The sequence below is a fragment of the Pinus tabuliformis genome, chromosome J, assembly GCF_031772625.1.
Source record: "Pinus tabuliformis cultivar Carrire ecotype Pingquan chromosome J, CPIR1, whole genome shotgun sequence".
Classification (NCBI taxonomy): Eukaryota; Viridiplantae; Streptophyta; class Pinopsida; order Pinales; family Pinaceae; genus Pinus; species Pinus tabuliformis.
Window position 1 is genome coordinate 889,152,871 of NC_142295.1, and position 14,143 is coordinate 889,167,013.

Consider the following 14,143-nt stretch of genomic DNA (forward strand, 5'->3'; position numbering starts at 1 on the left):
AGATTTATTTTAAGATACATTTCAGATTATTAAAAATCAATTATATTAAAATTATATTATTTTATTGTCACTATTAATTATAAAAAAATGATATATTTACATTTTAAAAAATATCGAAGAAAAAAACATAATAAAGCAATATTAAGTATTAATATAAATAAAAATCAAATAGAATATGATATTACATTTTTCTAATTAAATTAAAAATAGAAAGGACATATATATTTTTGAGATAAATTAGCAAAAACTATTCTTTTTGTGTGAGGAATAAAGGACTTACTTTTATGCAACAATTTGATTATATAAATATAAATATGGACTACCCCATTTCATTTTCAATCTATAATTTTTTTTACTTTTAAAAATACATATTTTTAACTATTAAACTCATTTACATTATACAAAATATTTAAATCTATAACTTTTTCACTTTTAAAAATACATATTTTTAACCATTAACCTCATTTAAATTATACAAAATATTTAAAATTGAGTAAACAAAAAAAATTAATAAAACTCAATTTTTTTTAATTAAGAATATGTAAACAGTTAACAAAAGCTTATTTTTTAAAATAATTTAGTTTCTTAAATTAAAATCAAATAATCATCATTTATTTAAAGGTTTAATTGTATTAATAAACTTTAGTTAAAAAATACCAATTTCCGGTTTAATTTTTATTTTTAAATAACTAAAAGAGTTAATATTTTACGTTTAGAAGTTTACTTTACTCCAGGATGGACGAAGAAAATGAGATCTTTTAAAAAGGTAAAAATATAAAAAATATCAAAGCATCTATAATAATATTTAGAAGGATAGAGAATACAAAGAGTACATTTTAATCATTATAGGTACGATTTTTAACTCTCATTTGGAAATTTAGTTTGGTTTAATGGACGTTTCCACCAATGGCAAGGTGACTGAGCGTGAATTACCTTTTGCTTCCATTTGCTATTATAGTATATGCCCGCTTCATGGATGGAATAAATCATCGTTTGTCTATGTTGAGATCTTTTGTAGGGCATTCCCATGAATATGTCAATGGCCATAGGAACAATGAAGACATAGATAGTAGCATTCGAATTTCTTCCATGATGATTATAGATATATTTATACCTTGTGTGAAAGGTTGAGTGGTTTTGAACATTGACATAAATGCATGGGTAGTGCTATTTGGAAATATTTCCAACACTACATCCATGTTAAAGAAACACATTTAACATAAAGGCTTCTTATAATTTCGGGTAGTTTTGTTACCATGTATTATAATTTAATATTTTTCATTTTTTAAATTATTTAAGGTGGCGGGAGTGTTCTATTCTTTGAATCAGTTTTTAAGGTTTGTTATGAAGATGGGTTTATAACCATTTGTTTTTTTCAACATTTTCAAATTATAGGTCGTTGATAATTGTATTAGAATATATTGTTTAGTTGGTTGATCTACTATACAACAAGAACCACACTGATTCAGTCTTCCACTAAGGATCCTACTTATCGACACAGGTTTAGAAACACATTTTAGTGGCCTCACACAATTTACACGGAATTCACCAAATTCACAAGGATTTTACCCAAGGTTTAGATGGGGTATTCCTTAGTTTGAAAAGTTCGAATGCAATGTCCAAGTGGTTTATCATCTTTATAGAAAGCACCAAAGTGACCAATTTTTCCACTGAGCCTCCCATTGATCCTATTAGGGTTAGACACACAATCCAGTGGCCTCACACACAATTCACAAGGAAATAACCCAAAATTCAGAGGCGTTTAACTCATGCACAAGGCTCTACATACTGCACAAGGCTCTACATACTACCTGAGACACCAATCTATTTTATATTGCAAATGCCCAACAACTCCCATATGCTCCAATGACAAATTCAGTGCGTTAGAAGGGAGAGAAACTCATTTCAAGATAAAAATTGAGTAATATTGTACAAAAAGAAAGAGTTCAAAAGCCAAAAGACTCACCAATAAACCAACCACTCAGTGAACACCTACTAAAAACCAACAATTTATTTATTTATATTTATTTATTTATTTTTTCAGTTTCTCCCTTATATATTTATTTTCAACATCCTTTTCCAGACTTGAGAGGCTGCATGCGTGTGTCTTCAATGTGATAGGGGAATGGTACCATATTTTCCTCTACATACTCCAATCACATGTCATAAATTGATTTACAATAACTAGACGGAACTGGTCGACAAGCAATAGTTCATCAACTTCGGTGTTTATGTTTAGGGCTGAGTTCATGTCTTTCAAAGCAATCAAACTCTGTTATTCATTGGGGATCCGAAAGGTTGTTCTCTCCTTCAGTCAACAATTATAAGGATAGAATTTTAAAATTTTAAAATAAATTGTTCGAGTCAATTGTGGCTTTCGTACCCACATTGGCATTACAGTCACATTTATAAATTACAAAAATTAAGAGGGATTTCACAACAACTTTATGGGCATTTAAAAAAAATAGTATTAAATAGTTATTTGTATTGGTAAAATTATGTTTATGAGGTTATGCTTGGGTATTCATTCAAAGTATCATTATCTATGTCATTAAATAATATATTTTTTTATCTAATTATAATTTTTATTTTCAAATTTAAAAAATACAAAAAAAAAATAAATTTAATTTTTAAATTTTATTAGGAATATTTATATTTTTTTTGTGAATTGAAAATTCTATTACCTTATAATCAATTAATTACATGCATACTGAGAAATTGGCTTCCACAAGTCTATGAGAAATCTCACCATAACGGATATCCAACCAAAGCCTAATTCAAAAGACAAGAAACCCTAACATTGACATTACCTGTACATATACTATTGTCCTCGTAAATGAGCCTACGAAAAATCATGGATCTCTTTGAGAATTCGTTTTTCCCTTCTTCATTTAGACATCGATCCATTCTGAGGAGTTATTGGGAACATATGAAAATAATACAATGATTTTATTTCCTTGAATAAATTATGAGTATAGCGGATCTACAATTGTATTTGCTTCTTTATTATTCTCATTCTGATCTGATTCATGGAAGAATTTATTCCCACTCTTTGAAAAATATAATATCATAGTTGTACCTCTTGCATCTTTATGTGAGGGGTGAATCACAGCATCTTGAGGATGAGATGAAACTACATGTGGTTGAGTTGAAGTTGAGGGATTTGATTTATTTGGAGAGCTTTTTCGTACAAATGGTTATCCTGCTAGTTTATTGATGACTTCCTAGATCTCGATGATACTTTTTTATCTTTCCATCCTCAACACTTATTCTTGGCATCTGGAGGATGAGCATGTCCTTCAAGAGAGGGGAAGGGATTTTGAGGATGACAGGATTGCCAACAGATCTTCCAATAGAAATTTGTATTTTCGTAGTCCATTGGTTTTGAACAAGTGAAATCCCTCCAATTAAGGAGGATTTTATCTCATAGCACTCTACTAAGTTCTAACTCCACACATGTGAGAGAAAATTTTACACTTCCCCTCTTGAGCATGTTTGTGTCTACCTTAATGAAGCATCGGAGGGAGTTCCCCTCTTGTGGCACTTGTTCTCCAACTGTAACATCAAGTTCCTTTTTGTAAGGACCCTCCTCACCTCCAGAATTGTCTATGTCCTGTCTACAATTTCAAACTCCTCCAATTATTCTTTAGTCTTTGAATTTAAAATCATGATTAACGAAATCGCTTGACCTGGCTTCTGTCCTAGATATTCTTTCACCTCTTCAATGAATCCTTTGGATCTATGTACTAATTCTTGTTGCTAAAAAATAATCTCAATAGAGGGCCATATTTCAATCATGGCCTCATTTATTTCTATCTAAATGTTTTCCTTTTCCTGTGCGCGTGTTTCTCCCATGGCAGACTCATTTTCCACGTGTTCAATTCTATGGGTTAACCTATGAGTCTTTTGAATCTTTGTTATGTACACATTATCAATATTTGATTTATGTCCTTGGATATTATTTATCTGAGATTTCGGCTTCTCAACTTCATGTCCTTTGATAGATAGGTCATCAATTTCTTAACAAGTTCTCTTAAAGAATTTGTAGATTGTACCTCAACTATGATGGCTACTGAAGTGGTTGCCCCTACTATTGATGTAGATGCAATAGGAATTTTTGTGAGTAGAATGGCTGCCAAGTGTGTTGACTGTTCTCTCTCCTTCAACAATTTTTCCATCTCAATCTCCATTTCCTTGAGTTGTCCACTCTTTTCAATAATAATTATGAACATGTCTTCCTTATCTTTCTCTAACTATCTAATTTATTTTGTCTATGGGTCTTCAGTGGATGGAAGCTTGAGTTACTTCTTGACCACGACAATGTCAACTTTCTTCCTCCTAATGATTTTCTCTACAACTTTCACATTGCCGAGATCATATCCCAGTTTAATTACTAGATCGTCTAAAGACTTAATTTTTTTTTATCTTTAGCCAGAGAAGATATCTTTTTTGATTTGATTTGGGACTGAATGTTGTTGACTGAAGCTTGCAGCTTAGAAGCTGCCATTGTTGAATTTGTCAAGGTTGAAACAACATTTCCCTTGTTTTCTTAAGCAATTCTATCTGATCAATTGGATGAATTTGGTCAACATTGAAGGAAAATATAGATTTCTTGTAATATTCTGGAGTTTTAGGGAAAGGAACTTCAACTTGCAGGAAGGTTATCTACATATTTCCTTCCTCTCTGTGAAAGGCAAAGAGAAGCCTATGCAATGGGGTTGTTGTTTGTTTCCAAAACCGTGAATAAGTTGTAGCTTTTGACATCTCTTATTCTTTATAATCTCTTTATACTTGGAAAATATGTTTGGTTTAGCTTGGTCATTAACCAATTCCCTTGACTGAGAGGTACCCAATGGCTCTTGGTAGGAAGAAGAGGATGGAGATCATACAAAAATATCTTCATTTCTGGTGAAGTATGGGGGCCTGTCAAAACAATGGTGGATTGTACATTTCCCTCCAAATATTCTCCCGTTGGATTGATCTTCTATCTCTTCTTGTAAATTTTGAATTTCTTTCCCTAGATTTGTGTGATTGAAGGGGAAAGATCTTCTCTTGGCATATTTTCCTACTTCTCCTGTGGTGTTGGATTCTATGATGTTGTTGTTGAGAGTACCTGTTCTTCTGCCTCTTGGAAAGTGTTTTCAGCCATTGATCATGGTTCATGTATCTTTCAATATCTGTCCAAGGAGTGTGAGTGGAGGGAGTAGTCTTCTATTCTACTCTTAGTTTTGAAATTACTCCTAAGGGGTCATATGACCAGGTTAAGTGGAGTTTGAAGTTCATCTGCTTAAGGAGGATGCATTCTTCTTTGGCTTATGTCCTAGTGTTGCAGATAAAAGGGCCAACCTGTGTTTTTATTTTAAATTTAGATTTCTTCTTGGCTGCCACAAAGTGCAGCTCATACATGTTAATCATCAGTCTGATATACTCTGGTGAGACAATTCTCATTGGGACAAACATGAGAAACCTGTATGGTGGCAATTCACACCCATACACTCTGATTTGTGTATAATTTTGGTATAGGTACCAGTCACCTATTTGGTTTTCTCACTGAGATGAAGAAATATTTTTATCTCAAATCCTATCGTTGGATCAACATTGCTATTCAATAGGCAAGAGAATCGATATAAAAATTGGCAACATACTCACTAAAGGTAACTTCATTGGACTGCTTCCTTATCAAGGAATTCCAATGAATTACAGATTGGAAATTTCCTTGCTCATCCAATTTCTATAAGGCAAACTAAAATCTATATTCCTGATGGAATAAAAATAAATAAAGTAGAATTGAAGCTCACTTAAAATTTCCCTCTGTAGAAAATTTTAGGAACTGCTCATGGATATCATTCGCTAGAAACTCACTGTAGTTGGAGATGATTGAGGGCTTCTCACCTATTTAGAATACTGACAAAAGACCTATGATGGCCTCATCAACCCACTGATCAGATTGATAGCCTAGTAAATAAGAAATAATAGAGATAATTTGTTTTGTCATCTCAGGAAACATGGAGGATGAATATGGGGGATTTTTCTTAGGAAATTGAGTATCCTTAGGGAGAAATGTTTCAAAGATATTTACTCTATGTGGGAAAGTGAGGTTCTTGTAGAATTCCATAAGGGAATTTACTAAAAAAGGTTTCAGAGGGGTAGAATTCTGAATTTGCAACATCTGGAAAAGGGAACCAGAGGTAATTGTGAAAAGGATATCATTATTCTGGGCTACAATTTCCCTATGACTTAGAATGTACCCTAAGTGGCACCATGAAACGAATTCAGGGAAATGATAGGTCTGAGGAAAAATTAACTAGGGTATGAAGGAGCCCAACAAACCCAATTCATCACTAATATCTATGAATTTCTATTTTTACCAGTTGTCGAGTTCGTAGAGGTCGAACTCACAATTGGTTTCAAGGATTTTATAGTATTGGTCTACCAGTTGTTGATGGCATAAATGAATTATAGGGGGTAGAAGGGGGTTTTCATTTGTAGCCTTAGATTTTCCTTTAGGAGCCATCTTGGAAAGGAAAGAACTGGGAAATTAGAATTACCTGGGAATCAACTTAATGAAAACTAGTGGCTGGGTTATTGGTTGTAGTGGCAGTTTGATTGTTGAATTGGTGTTGTAATAGTTCTAGTCTCTTGAGTCTTGGAACAACAAAGAAAAAAGGCCAATAGAATGAGCTTTCTCTTAATTTATTAATAAAATTAATTACCATTGTGATTAGGCAATTTAATGGAGTGGGTCTGATATTCTGGGAATGAGTATGGCTGGAACGGTTACATGATGAGCATAGGATGATTCCATGTGGCGGAGGTGAGTTGACATCGAGTGGGAAGGGATGTGACCATGATGGGAGAGGAATAGATGGGGAATACCATGTGGTGGAATTTTATTAGTGTAGGGTGGGGATGAGAGGTGCCATTTGGTATAAGAGGAGTGGAGTGGGAAGGGTTGAATCGACGGTCATAAAGTAGGCGGGAAGAGGGAAAGTTTTTTTCGGAGGGGGGGGGGGGTTATGGTAAGATGTTTTAGATTGGGGGGTGGGGGGGAAGGGGATGGGCTTGGGGTGACACATTGCAAAAGTGGTAGGCAGGGAAACTTCTATTTGGAACCCCCCCTGGTTAACAATTAGAAGGGTGGGGGGTACAAAGTCATCATGCATTGTCGATATAGGAAGGTGAGATCGCGGCCTTTCATTGTTGCAAAAACTTTATTACAAAAGACAGGACTTTTGTGTCACCAAATATTTATTTAAACTATTTAAAATCGCGATTATATAGTGTGATTTGACTAATTAAAAATAACTTAATTAAAACTAGTTTTGTCCACGATTAGACTATGCTCTCAAATAAATAAACTTAACTTAACTCACTTTACTCAAAAATTCTAATCACTCTTAAATGGTGTGATTAAAAAATTAATCCTACTTATTTAACTCTAATGTGGCATTTAGACTAGCTACACATCTTTTTGATTTTCTAAAGGTATTTCTGATCATATTTTTTTTATTTTTTTGAAATGAAGTGACATTTGAATTTTACCACTTATTAGGGGTATTTTCATTCATATGAAATGTGGAATATTATATCGTACCTTCTCTCACAAAATTGATTAAATGTCGCTTCATGCAACTTTGTTAATTAGTTGTTCATTATGAATGACTTCATCACATATGAAATTAACTATAGAGAAATTTAAACAAACGTTAAGCAAACCAACAAGATAGATAACACCGATGTTGATGACGGAGTCCACTCCTCCTGGGCTACATCTTCAGCCCCTGTGAAAAAGGCTAGGCCACTTGTATTCAGTGGAAAAAGAAGTACATGACAATTGCTGACACAGTTGCAGCTATTTCCTCAAATTGGAATTGCTCTAGTGCAGAGAGCTCTCACAAATTTACATAGACCTTCTTCAAGTGACTTAGTCAAATTCAGGAAAATAAAAGAGTCTTAGAATGTAATCTCGGACCTCTATTGAAAACAAGCAAACATCAATAGCAATGAGAATACAAATCAAACCTCCCTCAAATTGACATAGGAGTTAGATTGTCTGTGTATTGAAATCTGGAACTTTCACTACTTCATTCGTCAAAAGGACCCTGTCAGTGTCTCCAAAGCACCTTGAGACCCCTGTTTAGGCTTTTGAATCATTCCATTTGGTTTCTGTATGACTCTTGAAATACCAAAACTGACTGGCTCACGACTTCGAGCTTCTCGGTGCCTTGATCTGATGTAATGGTTCTCTACCTTCTGCACTCCAATCTGAACTACAACTCTTGAAATCGAATTGAGTCTGTTGCACTCTCCACTCTTCTAACACAAGGATGAAAAAAGTGTTCTCACACTGAAAATGTGATCTCAACTTCATGATTGTGAACCCTTAGATTTTCCTTCTACAAATATCTGTTTCCTCCCCTAATTTTCTTGCATTCTCATTCACCGAAAGGACCCTTTTAGTGTCTCTCAAGTGCCTTGAAACCCCTATCTAGGATTTTGAATCACTCCATTTGATTTCCGTATGACTCGCGAAAGCCCAAACCTGACTACCTCACGACCTCAAGCTTCCCGATTCCTTAATATGATGCAATGGTTCTCTACCTTTTACACTCCAATCTGAACTTGAACTCTTGAAATCGAATTGAGTCTGCTGCACTCTCTGCTCTTCTAACACAAGGCTAAAAAAAGTGCTCTCAAACTAAAAATGTGATATCTAATTCACAAATGTGAACCCTTGGATTTGTCTTATACAAATCTCTACTTTCGTTTTAGCTTCCATGCATTCGCCTCCTTTTATACGAAAATCCAAAGCTAAATTTGGAGTTGTTTTTAAAAAAATTCTTTGGTGGCCAAATGAGAAATGTCGGTGCAATGATATATATTTAAATATAGTTCACCAAATTATATAATACCTTAAATCTCACCAACACCATCCATAAAAATTTCAAGATTAATATATTACATAACCTCGGACAGAATTTGGATTTGTTTTACTGGTCGCGACATTGATACCATTGTTGCATTCACACATGACCCAAAGTCATTAAACTCCAATTGTTTTTACTGGACCGCCAACTTTGATGTTTATCCAGGGTTTAACATATCTGCAAACACTTGCTAGACTCTGATTGCAGTTGGAACCGACGCTAGATTTAGCACTGTGCTAACTTGCGCTTGCCAAATTTTGAGTTCTATCATCGCATATGCCACCTTGGCTTCGCAAAACTCTCTTATTTCACGACCCATGGCATCGTTATTGAGCTGGACCCTTAATGCCACATCGAACCCGTGCTATGTGAGCAAATTTGCTCCCCCAATGTTATGCTCTTGACCTGCGAGAAGATACTAGAATACCAAGTATGCGAAGAAATAGACCTAGAACATAAAACAATAAGAAATAACTGCATGTATTTTATTATTCAGAAAGGAAAGCAATGTTCACTTGCCTCTTCGAGGGGGAAACCTCCAATAGAGCTAGGCTCAATTACAAAATAAGAAACGATGCTCCTCAAGGGGAGTCTCTATCCTTTATATAGGATTCATACATGCAATACCATGGGTTAGTACCATGATTCTTATTAATACCATCTATCTAATACCATAGCCCATTTGCAACTAACTGTGGTCCCTTCTTTAAATGTGGGTCAACCACTTACAATTATTATTGTGGGATTTATTGACTCTTTAACTAACTATAACTATGACTCGACCCTATTACATAAATAAGGGGATTAGGGTTGGACCCTAACATGCCCTCCCCCGTAAAAATAGCCTTGTCCTCAAGGTTGAAGCTGCGGAAACTTCTAAAGAACAGTGGCTAGTTCCCAGGTCACATATTCTAGAGAGGTGTCTTTCCACTTAATGAGGACTTCCTTGATCGTGCGGTCGCGCAAGTGTCATTCTCGCGTGTCAAGAACTTGTTCAAGTTGGAGCTAGATTATACCTTCTTCATCCAATTCTGGTAGACTGGTTTGAATTCTGCAATGGTTACCAACCACTTTCTTGAGGCATGAGACATGGAAGATGGGATGGATTTTTGCAGTGGGTGGCAAGGCTAGCTTGTAGGATACTTCTCTAATGCATTGAAGTATTTGATACGGTCCGTAGAATTTTGGAGATAATTTTTGACAGCCCTTATCTTTGAGTGATGTTTGCTTATGTGGTTGCAGCCTCAAGAATACCTGATCCCCTTCTTGAAATTTGTGCTCTGAACGATGTTGGTCTACCTGTTTCTTCATGCGATTTTGAGCTTGATGGAGATTCTCTTTGAGGTGGGCCAACATGGTTGCACGGTTCTGTAGGAGTTGATCCACTACTTGTACCTTCGATCATCCTTGGATATAAGAAGTAGGTGAAGGAGGTAGTTGACCATAAATTGCTTCATATGGAGTCATTTTGGTGGTGGCATGATAATTAGTATTATACCACCATTCATCTAGAGGTAACCACTGTACCCATAGATGTTGCTTTTTTGAAGTGAAACACCTGAGGTGGGTCTCCAGACATTTGTTGACTGCTTCAGTTTGACCATCAGTTTGGGGATGATAGGAAGTACTGAGTTGTAGTTCGGTACCTTGTAGCTTGAAGATTTCCTGCCAAAAGTTACTAGTGAAGATCGGGTCATGATTAGACACAATGGAAGTGGGCATGCCATGCAATTTGAAGATCTGGTCCATGAAAGATTGAGCCACCAAAGCTGCTGTAAAAGGGTGGGGACAGTGCAAAAATGAGCATACTTAGAAAGTTTGTCCAAAACCACCATGATGACTGACTTGTTGCCTAACTTCGGAAGACCTGTACTAAAATCCATAGTAACCTCCATCCAGATTGAGGCAGGGATGGGCAATGGCCGTAATGTGCCTGGGGATTTTACTATTTCTCCTTTGTGGTGTTGACACACATCACACTTAGCTACAAAAGTAAGAATGTCCTTTTTCATGCCTATCCAAAAGAATGAACTTCGAGTACGAGCATAAGTCTTCTGAAAGCCTAAATGGCCTGCAGTGGGAGATGAGTGCAACTCTGCCAAAATGCGACTTTTGAGGTTGGATGTTGGTGATATCACTACTTTGTCCTTGTAGCGAAGAATCTCATCCTGCCAAGAGTAGCCCACTGTGGAATTTGCATCTGCCTGCAATTTATTAATGAGTTGGGAGAGCAAAGGATGTGAAAACCATTCCTTGTGAGCCTCTTCAATCCACTCTAGAATGGGAAGAGAGATTGCTAGCAGGGTGCTTTCCTCAAATTGGCGTGATAAAGCATCCGCTACAACATTTTCTCGCTCTTTCTTGTAAATTATCTCATAATCATATCCCAACATTTTGGCTAGCCATTTATTTTGTTGTGTTGAGGATAGTTGTTGCTCCAAAAAATATTTAAGGCTTTGATGGTCTGTGCAGATTTAGAAACACCGCCGCAAAAAGTATGGTCGTCAGGTATCCACTGCATGTAAGATGGCCATCATCTCCTTCTCATAGGTAGATTGTCCCAGATTTGTCCCACTTATTTGTTGGCTAGTGAAGGCCAAGGGTCGACTTTCCTGCATTAAGACAGCCCCAATACCCGTACCTAAAGCACCACATTCAATCATAAAAGATTTGGTGAAGTCGGGTAGTGCCAATACGGGAGTGGAACACATGGCATGTTTGAGAGCTATAAATTCCTGTTGCACTTCCTAATTCCAGAGGAATGATTTTTTCTTGAGAAGGTGAGTGAGGGGTCTAGCAATGTGACCATAATTGTGGACAAATTTTCAATAGTAGCCGGTGAGACCCAAAAATCCTCTCAAGCTCTTCAAGGTCTTTGGTAGAGGCAAATCCTGCATTGCCTGGATCTTTTTGGGATCCACCCTAACACCTTCACGCCCCACAATGTGGCTCAAATACTCAACTTCTTCCATGCCAAAAGAGGACTTGGACAATTTGACAAATAATTTATACTTCCGAAGCAGTTGCAATAGTAGATCTACATGCTGAAGATGTTTTTCGCAGGTGAGGCTGTAGATGAGGATGTCATTAAAGAAAAAAAGGACAAATTTTCTGAGATATGGTTTGAGTAGGTGATTCATGAGGCTCTGAAAAGTGGATGGGGCATTACAGAGACCAAATGGCATGAACAGGAATTCATAATGGCCTTCATGTGTTTGGAAAACAGTCTTTGGAATGTCTACTTCTTTCATGCGAATTTGGTGATAGCCCGAGCGAAGGTTGAGCTTAGTAAAGAATTGAGCCCCAGTTAGTTCATCCAGCAAATCATCAACAACTAGGATGAGAAATTTATCTTTGACCGTCAGCTTGTTGAGGGCCCTAAAATCTGGACACGATGCCATTCCCCATCTTTCTTGAGCATCATAACCACAGGCGAAGAATAAGGACTAATTCTAGGACGAATGACACCGGCTTCCAGGAGTTCCTTGAAGATTTTTTCAATTTCATTCTTTTCGGTGAAATGATATCTATATGGGCGAACATTTGGTGGCTGTGCCCCTGGGACCAAAGTAATGTTATGATCATGTTCCCCTCTGGACGGTGGAAGCTCATGAGGCTTGTCAAAGACCTACAGATGGTTGTTTAAGACCTGTTTCATCTGAGGATGAATACGAAGAGAAGTGGGTTCAAAGGCCTGGATGGCATTAAATTGGGCTATAACTCCATGGTGGCCCTTTTTAACAATTTTTCCATCCTATGCGAGCTAATGATTGAAGGAGCACCTGCCGGGAGTCCACAGAGTGTATGTGTGTGGTTATTCTTCTTCAAGCTCATATATAACTCCTGGAAATCAATTCTTACTGGGCCAAGTGTGCGGAGCCATTCAGCACCTAAGACAATGTCACACCCACCCATGTTGCTGGCAAACATGTGGGTCTTTAGGTGATAATCCCCCATCTGAAGTTTGACATTTTCACAGCGGCCTTCATATTTCATTTTCCCCCCATCAGCAATCTGGACCTAGAAATTAGAGACTGATTTGACAAAACAATGCACTGCTTCAGTGACTCTTTGATGGATAAAGTTATGTGTATTGCCACTATCAATCAAGACTAGTACCAAGTAATGCTTAATAAAACCTATGATTTTGAGAGTTTTGGGAGAAGAAATTCTTGCCAAATCATGAAGCGAGATAACTGGTTCTTTAGGTGTAGCTGGGAGCTCATTGTTCGGCTAGTTGTCCTCATCTTCCTCCTCTAGTCCCTCAAATGGTGGGGCTTCCTCAGATGAACTGTGATCAGTAGCATCAATTTGAAAGAATTTGTGTTCCTTGCATTTATGCCCCGGGGAGTATTTCTCATCATAGTAGTAACACAAGCCTTGCTTTCTTCTTGCCGCCATTTCCACTGGTGACACCTTTTGATCCTTAAGTGTTTGGGTAGTGCTCAGAGCCTGGGTGGGGCGTCCCTTGGCTATTTGGATGAGTCGACTGGGCCGCTAACCTGTGTTCTACTTCACTAGCTATCTTGCAAGATGCTAGCTATGAGACTGGTTGTTGTAGTCAGATGTGGGCTTGTATGGCGTCTTTGAGACCACTCATAAAACATTCCGAGTAGAATTCATCTGCTGGACCTCTTGTGTGGAAGGCTAATGCTTCAAAGGCTTTAATATATTCTTTCATTGTGCCTATTTGTGGGAGCTTAGTAAGATGACCCAAAAAGTTATATTCATGGTAAAAGTGATTAGAAAGGGCTTTTGAGAATATCTTCCAAGTCTGTGGCATTGCATAGTAGCGTTGATGCCATTGCCACCATTGCCATCTTTCTTGGTCGAAGTACAGGCTTCCCACACTTAGCTTAGTCACATCATCTCTGATGTGATTCAATGTGAAATATTGCTCCATTTGTGCTAGCCATATGGCGGGATGAGAGCCATCAAATTTATACATGTCCAGCGTGGGTGGTCAAAGCTGGGACTCTTGGTGGTTTCCACAGAAGTTAAGGGAATGGCTAGACTCACCCTCAAGGTTTTCATTAAAATTATATGCGTCTGATTGTTCCCCCGCATTTCCATTTGTGATTGTGTCAGATAAGGTCTAGATCTTCTTTGTTAATGCCTCCAAATTTTGTTCAAGTGTGTCGATATTCTCATTGGCCATAGCTTGAGCTTTGGTTTGTAACATGCACCAATCTGGTGCACTAGTCGTTATTGTGAAA